Source organism: Thermobia domestica, chromosome 9 (genome assembly GCF_964235325.1).
Source record: "Thermobia domestica chromosome 9, izTheDome1.hap1.1, whole genome shotgun sequence".
Classification (NCBI taxonomy): Eukaryota; Metazoa; Arthropoda; class Insecta; order Zygentoma; family Lepismatidae; genus Thermobia; species Thermobia domestica.
The window spans coordinates 250,389,155-250,398,305 of record NC_137462.1 but is presented as its reverse complement, the minus strand read 5'-3'; the positions used below and the strand labels follow the sequence as shown (position 1 = coordinate 250,398,305).

The 9,151-nt window shown below is 34.1% G+C and overlaps 1 long non-coding RNA gene across 4 annotated transcripts in view; it reads right to left on the bottom strand.

Annotated features, from left to right (window-relative positions):
* Positions 1-2,361: 2,361 nt before the first annotated feature.
* The window catches only part of LOC145694246 (uncharacterized), a 1,290,393-nt gene continuing 1,283,603 nt past the window's right edge, over positions 2,362-9,151 (bottom strand). For all 4 annotated transcript variants that reach the window (XR_014132974.1, XR_014132976.1, XR_014132977.1 and 1 more), the window contains one exon: positions 2,362-2,373. This is a non-coding gene — a long non-coding RNA (uncharacterized LOC145694246). The remainder of the gene's footprint in view (positions 2,374-9,151) is intronic.

Here is a 9,151-nt window from a genome sequence, read left to right as displayed (position 1 = left end):
GATATGGATGTAAACACTTAACTATTTAAGCAAACATAAAATTACACTTCACATTTCATGACGTTATAGCACTTTAGATTTGAATCACATACATATTTAGATGAAATATTATAATTGGGGTTCGTCACAAATTCTGTTCTCACACTACACACTAATGCACGTGGAGGTTAACACTGCGTGTAACACTAAAGTAATGCCACTATTTAAGTTCCTGCTTGCTGCGAGAAGAATCCGTAAAACGTTGTGAGTAGTATCCAGCAGAATGAAAGGATACAGTCTTACTACATAATTAGGATATTGGTAGGCCCGTTAACTATGTATACGCTCTGATTCTGCGGACCCGGGACTTTACTAAGTGGGGTCTAGCCGCTATACCAGTCCTTGAGCGGTCACTAGACGTGTGTCCTTTACTTAAATCTATAGCGGATTCAACTAACGTGGTCCCTATATTGACGCGAGGAGAAAACTCCTAGAGTTGAGGTGTACTATTCGTGAGCTCTGTTGACCAACTGATCAATGTCGGCAGTTCATTTTAAAATGTAATCAGTTTAAGCCACTTGTATGAATATGAAATTTAAATGTTAAAAGAATTTTCGTTAATTCACAATTCACTGGTCACAATGCAGAAAAACACGATAACTGGCCGTAAGAACATGGAAATGAAACGGGGTTGAGGGATATGATTGGCGCCGGCCAGTTGTTCGAATATCTTGTCTTTTCTGGCCTGCCACACTATTTCCATAAATAATTGAAAAAAGCACTTAATTCAGTTCCAATTAAGTATAAAACGTAGTGTTTGTATATTAATGAGTAAGAAAAAAACACTGAGGATCCAAGACGAGACATTTTGTTACTCACTAAAATATTCTCAAGGTGAAAAAACATTTCACATATATGTATGGGTGAACGATAAAAGAGTCTTTTGTAATAATTTGTGTTAAAGAAATCAGTTACTAGCAGCTCCCAGCGAAGAGAAGAAATTATTTGCTTTGCAATAGTAAAGTATAAATTGAAGAATGATTTATTACTTTCCAAAATATAAGATCGTCCAGAAAAATTACTTATATGATATGTTGATAGTTATAGCGTCTAATATTAGAAAAAAATCTATACCTTTATTCGTTTGGAAAATCTTCCACAAAAACCAAACACGCTATGTTTCTAAAAAATACGAGCCTCTGCATCAATCCACGAAAGAGACTGACGCGATCATTTCAGTTTACGCCGGACAAAGTCATGAGCAACCGCAGTAATGATATCCGTAAATAAACACACAGCATCATTAATATTACTATTTTTAAGAATTAGGTCAAGGGTAGGATTTATACTTTTCCACCGTGCCATCTTCCATAAGCAAATAAAGCGTTAAGACGCAAATTTCTAATAATTTGATGACGTCCTAGGTAGAGAAAGATCAACGTCTAGAGATCCATGGTCAAATGGAAATAAATTCCTGATGACAATATCATTTAGTGAGGACAACAGATAAGCAATAATACTTTCCCAACGAGTAGAGAGTAAGTTGAATTGACTTACCTCAAACCATGTATAAACATGTCTAAAACAATGGTTATTAGGGAATCTACCCATCCCTGTCCTAGGCTCAATCCAGTCTATTGATTGATTAAAATCACCAAAAAGAACAATATCAATCTCGGTAAGGGCTAAAAGCACAGAATCCATAGAATTTGCGAGCACAGAAATAGGATTATTTCTATGTGCTCTATAATAAGAACCAATCAAAACTTTTTTACCTATTGCAAGTTTAGCTTCAACATATGTAATTTCACAGTTAGTAGCAAGATCATTGCGCAATTTACACTTCCGTTTGATATTAATACAAATAATCTCGCTTCCACCACGACTTCCTCGATCACATTTAACACTAAAAATGTTAAAATATATGGTTTTAGGTAAACCACTGTTATCTACACTTTCATTTAACCAAGTTTCAATAAAAAAACTAGCAATCTTAACTAGTTAATTCACTTATATGCATAGTAGAGTCAGACAATTTATTTTTTACACTTTGTAAATTGTGGTAGAACGCAGTATAAAAATAATAAGTTATGAAGCTGTACTGTATTGATGCATTCCACTCCGTGTGATCATTCGCAATTTTAAAGCTAAGAACTAACTTCTGTTTTCAGAAGTCGTGCGTCATGCTTTTTTCATCTGAAAAAAAGTATATGTCGAGTTCTTAAAGTAGATGATATGACTGGTAACTTATAAATAATATAATTCACATAGTAATTTATACAAACATTCTATTTGTATCACGAGTAGTTATGATTTTATAATTTAAAAAAAAACACATAACATGTAAAGTTAACATTTATCTCAATATAAGATTCAACTTACCTATACTTTGGTCTGAAAAAAATAAAACATTAAAAATAAGTATGGACTCATAGCGATATATATATATATATATATATATATATATATATATATATATATATATATATAGAGAGAGAGAGAGAGAGAGAGAGAGAGAGAGAGAGAGAAAGAGAGAGAGAGAGACAAGTCATTAAAACAAGTGAATGATAATGGACGAATTAATGAAAGCCGAGATGAAACGAAAGGACCCAGAGAAACCAATGAAGCTATTGACCATCACAAACTTACTTGGCCGGGATCATTCTAAGCACTTCATGCTTCAGAGGTGAACGTCGTAACACAGAGCCACAGTGCACCTGTCTTTAAAGTTTTCACTGCTTTAGTACTACATTAAAAACACTGTATTGGTTTTCAATAATATACCTATAACACAAGTAATTGAGCGAATTACATAGAAACGAAAATGTTTTTATGCATATCTTTTGAATTTAAAATTCTACTATAAGTAGTAATTAATACTCCGTGCCACGCAAAGATATAGAAAGCTCCAACAATTAAAATTTAATAATAATAATAATAATAATAATAATAATAATAATAATAATAATAATAATAATAATAATAATAATAATAAAGGATAATATGTAATTTTTTCACAGTGTGAAACTACATAGGAGTAGCAGACCCCACTATCACATAATTTGCTGTTGATAATCCTCTTAAACCAGTTAGTTGCTAAATGGTATTTAGTTAGGACCCACACACATGGTAGACGTCTGTAACCGGCGAAGTCCGGAAGTTCCTATGGAAACTAGAGTTATTGCCAAATTCCGTCGAATTTGGACTTTGTTTCCAGCTGTTTAGTTCCTATGTCGTATAACGTTGTATGTTTATGTTGAATTTAAGAGATAGAAGTTTTGTCTTGGATCCCACGTCCTAGGATAATGTTGACTATTTTGGAGATTTGGCTTAGGATGAGATATTCATGGAACACAGTTCCCAATAGGAAAATTGAGTATTGTTATGATAATTGTTTCAAACTCACTTATTTTCGGAAATACAGTGTCAGTTTATATATGTATCAGACTCCATCGATTTTAGCCTTGGTTTTGTTTCAGGTGAAACTCATTAGTATGTGAAATATGTGAAATTTCATTGAATCAGGTTCCCCTGAATGTTGCTATGTCATTTTTGTTCAAAGTCACGTTTCTCGTCGTAGATGTTGGCCTACGGTTTTTTTCTGTGTGTTTGTGATTGAATGTTGTGTCGGAACGGACAAAATTAATTGTGATTAATAGTTGAAGCAGTATGGTTTTGACTGTTCGCATGACTACGTCTGTAATCACTCAGAACAGGATTTGTTTCTATCTTGGTGTATTAAAATAGGTAAGTATAAGTGAAAATTTAATATTGTTTTAAGTTTTACGCCTAAAGCATTAAAAACTTAAGTTACATCATATATCATAATAAGATGTGAACAACAACCAAACAAATAACTCACTCAGACATGTGTCAAATATAATGAACGCATCTTTGTTCTTGGAAAAAGTTTAGTTCTCCTTGTTGTATTCGAAGAAGAATGAATGAATAAATTGAATTTAGCGTTAAAAGCAGACACCTCTTAGAAGTCTTTAGGTGAAGAGAGATATATGTCTAGTCATTATCACAGGTATTCTGCCTTTATTGGCAGATCACTTGCCGCAGCTGAGAAGCTTCCATGCTCCACGATCCTCCGCTGACTTCTTCGTCTTCGCGTATGATCTTTTTTGTTTTTATATCATCCATCTATTGTAGTTTCCTTCGCCCCCTCCCTCTCTTTCCCGCCATCAACCCTGCAGGACGTCCCTCATGATACAATCTCTTCATAGACAATGTCCCAACCAGTTTCTCTCCTTCTTCCTAATAATATCTAAAAGGGTTCTTTCCTCACCCACCATTTCTAACACTCTCTTATTCGTTTTCCGCTCGACCCAACTAATTCTTTCCATTCTTCTCCACACCCTCATTTCGAAGACTTCCAGTCGATTTTCATCACCTTTACGTAATGTCCACGTTTCCGCCCCATACAGTACAACACTCCACACGAAGCATTTTATGAGTCTTTTTCTCAACTCTTTATCCAAGGTCCCACAAAATAGACTTTTCTTCCTCTTAAAGGCTTCTTTCGCCATTCCTATCCTTGCTTTTATTTCACGTTCGCACTTCATTTTATTACTAAGAATACTACCCAGATATCGAAAACTATTCACTTGTTCTATTTTCTCCCCTCCTACTTTTATATTTGACACAGACCCCTTCGTTCCAATAACCATGGCTTTTGTCTTTCGAATATTTATTTTCATCCCATATTCTTCAAAGACCTTTCTCATTTTTTCTAACATTATATTGATTTTCTTTCCAAATTCTGCAACAAGCTCCATATCGTCTGCAAATTATGAACTTTACACTAAGGGAGACAAATGATTAAGGCAAGTGAATGACGATGGAATAATAGGAGGAATGAAAATATATAAGCAGAGACCTGTTGGCCAGACGAGTGAACCGAGAGTTACCAAATTTTGGTCACGGGTACATTGATCGAGACCACCAGACCAAAACGAAGTGTTTTATTTTTCAAAATTCGAACCTGGGGTTCTCAGAGATGAAGGTGGGCCGTGCGAGGCTACTCTGAGACGTAAAGCTTCAAAGTTCTCATTTATTATATTTTCACATTGATCGATATTATATGAACAGAAATTCCGATAATACTTATTAAGATACGTTTTTCCCACTGAATAATGAAAGCGATACTATCCGTAGCTTTGATGCGGGAGACCGAAGTATAATTTTCAGTGTGAGTTTATGTAGTTCGAAAATGAAATCTCTGAGTTTAAAATGCCACAATTAAGCCCTTTACGCTAAGGGAGACAAATGAATGAGGCAAGTGAGTGACCATGGAATAATAGGTGGAATGAAAAATGTAAGAATGGATCTCGAAAATAGACGCGTTAACCGAGAGTTACCAAATTTGGTCACTGGTACGTTGGTACAGACCCCAAGACCAAGACTAAGCGTTTTGGTTCAAAATTAGAAAAACGTGTCTCAGATGAGGAGGTTGCCAATGCAAGAAAAACTGTGAAACCTAAAGCCATAAATATTTCATTTATTTTATTTTCACTTTAATTGATATAACATGTTCAGGAAATACTCATTATGATATGCTGGTGTGTTTAATGATACGATTAAATTATGAAAGTAATAGTATTCGTACTTTTGATAGGGAGACCTGAGTATAAATCTCAGTGGGAGCGTGTATGGTTAGAAAACGAAGTGAAACCTTTCAGTTTAACAACTCACAATTGTTGCGCTTACGATAAGGGAGATAAATGTTTAAGGCAAGTGAATGACGATGGAAAAACAGGCGGAATGACAAAACGTAATTAGGAATAACGGTACCAGACAAGTTACCAAATTTTGGTCACGGATACCTCGGTCCGGGCCCCAGCTTAAGATGATGTGCTTTTTTAAAAAACAAATCTAACCATTGAGTCTAATGGGTTGGGAGTTTTCTCGGCGAACATAGTGTGGGACGAAAGACTTTAAAGATTTAATTTATTTTACATTCACATTTATTGATATTATATGAACAGAATTATGTTATAATCATTAAGGTAAATTTATATGTTGCATGATATAATTGAATGATGAAAGTGATAGTATTCGTACCTTTGATGTGGGAGAGAGAAATACAAATCTCAGTGGCAGCTTGTGTTCAAAAATCAAATGAAATCTTTAAGTTTAACGTCCCACAATTATGCTGTTTACGCTTCCAGATGTATAATGCAAGTGAATTACAATATAAGGAGCGATTTGGAGACCAGACAAGGGAACCGAGAACAAACAAATTTTATACACGGGTATCTTGGTCCAGACCCACGACCTAGCTTTTTTTCAATTAGAAGTAGGGGTTTTTAGATGTAGGGGTTGGCTGGGCATTTACAGGAGCATATAAAAGTAGTAGTAGGAAAAGACTGAGAATAGTGCCGAATTCATAGTTTCCTTGATATCTGAGATCAATGGTGAGACTCCAATCGCATTCATTTCATTCGGCTAAGGTTCAGGAGTCAACGGTGGGGCTATGGGATACCGATACATGTACAAATAATCCAAACAGACAAATTCACAGTTGCCGTGGTCGTTGAGATGTTAAATGGTGATATTCTCACAAACATTGACTTTCAAATACAGCCCCTAATACAGTATGTCATGGACACATCTTTAAATAATGCAAAATGTTAGTGTTAAATTCATAGTTTCCGAGGTATCTGAGCTCAATGGTGGACGTCAAGTTCACGTTTCGTTTCAAATGCAACCCCTATTGGCTAAGAAACGGTGCCCACAATAGAGGGATCATCGAGAAATGTAAAAATAATCCAAAATGACCGATATTAGTGTCAAATTCATTGTTTCCGTGGTTTTTGGCATGATGGAAAGTGATATTCCCACAGGCATTGATTTTCAAATACAGTCCCACTTCATGTTTATCATTAGGCTACTGTTTGAAAATCATTTTAACGATTATGCTTCGATGTTAAGGGAGACTGTGATAATAATCATGAACTAAATTGTGAAATGAAGAATGTCATTCAGAAGGTGTTTGCTCATTACAATCCAATTTGGTGCCTGCTGGGATTGAACCAGGAATCTCACGCACCAAAGGTGAGCGCTCTATCATTAAGCCACTGCTTCCACTACAATAATTCATATGGGTATATTAATCAATCTAGGGGCACGTAGCATCACCACAGGCAATCGGGTGGAAACGAAAATTCTGAAAATGGAAGAATAATAGAAAAACACGCATAGTATGCTTGTCCAGCAGAAAATTCACTTGAAGCAAAATGTGAACATAACTTTTTGTATAAATAAAAAAGGTTCATCACCATGGCAGAATGGCAGAAGGAAGAAGAATAAATTTTCAGTAAACGTGTGATATTGAAAGGGTTAGGAGTAAATACATAATTTTCCGTGGATATTTTCTTTTCCTCAACGTCATTAACTTAAGAAGAGAAAAACCAGGGAGAAGAAGAGAGAACTGAAAGTGATCGTTCACGAATATACACAGTATATATAATTTAATATTACATTTTGTCTTACTTTTTCTCTACGTATATACAGTGCTTTACTGAATATTTTTAATAGTTTGAATATATATGAAAAAGGTAAAGAGATGCATTTATTTTTTTTGTTTTAGGTAGAATACAAAGAGTGTATACCCCTTGTTCCTTATCCTTCTTGTTATTATTACTCCTTTGTTAAAACTTGCATACATATAGGAAAATAAATTGGAAAAGACAAAGAGTATAAAACAAGTATTAAAAATATTGAAATTTTTTCTGAAACGTAAAACAAGAAGAGGACGCGTTCGTTCGAAATAAACGAACGCAGAATACATTAATTTACATAGGACAAATAAATGCCATAGTAGGTGAGGATGAAGAAGATGATAGCGAGAGGAAGGAACGAACTCATAAAGAAGAAGAAGAAGATGATGATGATAAGAGGAAGAAGAAAGGTTCACATAACAAAGAAGAGGGAGAAATGAAAAATTATGAAGATTACGAAGAGATGCAATTACTGAAGAAGAACAAGAAAAAGAAGAAGAACAGATTGATACAGTTAATGAAATCGAAATACATGAAAAAGGAAAAGAGGAGATAATCAACGAAGCTAAAGAAGAGAAAGAAAATGACAAATATGGTATATTATTAGAAATATTAGAAAAAGATAGTAGTACAATGAAAACAGAAGAAGAAGAACAGGTAAATTGTGAAACATGTTCACAAAAAAATAAAGAAATGGTTACAAGGAGAGGAAGAAGAGGAAGAAGAAAAGATAACAGATGATGAATCATTATTAAATTTGACATTCTTGCGAATAATAGAAACACGTTAAAGCAAGAAAGAAGGAAAATACAGAAGAAGAAGAAGAAGGATAGATTTACGTAAAAGAAATAAAAAACAGTCTTGTGCATTTGTTTCCAAATCCTAGGAAAAGTAAGGAAAATGAAGAGATGTATGAAGTATTATTAGAAATATTAGAAAATGAATGTAGAATGATAAAATAAGATGAAGGAAAAGACAAAGAGGAAGACAGTGACGCATTCGTTTCTATAAAAAAATTAAAGAGCTGGTTATAAGAAGAAAACAGAGAAGAGATGTCAACGAAGAGGTAGGAAATCTTACGTTCTCACATACAATAGAAGAGATTACAATGAGGAAGAAAAGAATAAAGAAGAAGAAGGGTTTGACGAATATGAAATACGGAATTGGCTTGTTTATTTCCAAACCCTGCAGAAGTAAAGAAAAATTAAAATAAATAGGCTTATACCATCTTTTATGAAAAATACAAGCAGGGGCTAATACTGAAAAAAGATATATATATTGATTTTGAAGTAATTAAGAAACGATTGAATGATTTGCAATCTGAATTTAAGGCGGAACTGAACACAAATGTACAAGATGGATTTGGAAATAATAATAATAGATGTAATCATGATAACAATAGTTAATATAGTACAAGAAGTTAGAAGACAGTACAAAAGATACAATATGAAGAGTACAATGCTAAGAATCTCTTAAGCCTCCTTGCGTACAGATGAAAATCATTTTACTGCAATTGAAACAAGTTTCCAAGCTCTAATAGATTATTTCTTACATAATGTGCTACAAATGATTACGTGGGAATAACAATCATAAATGAAAGAGAAGGACATCGCCCTTTCAGCTTAACAAAAGTGATATGGTCGAGTTATGAAGAACTACTCCAACGT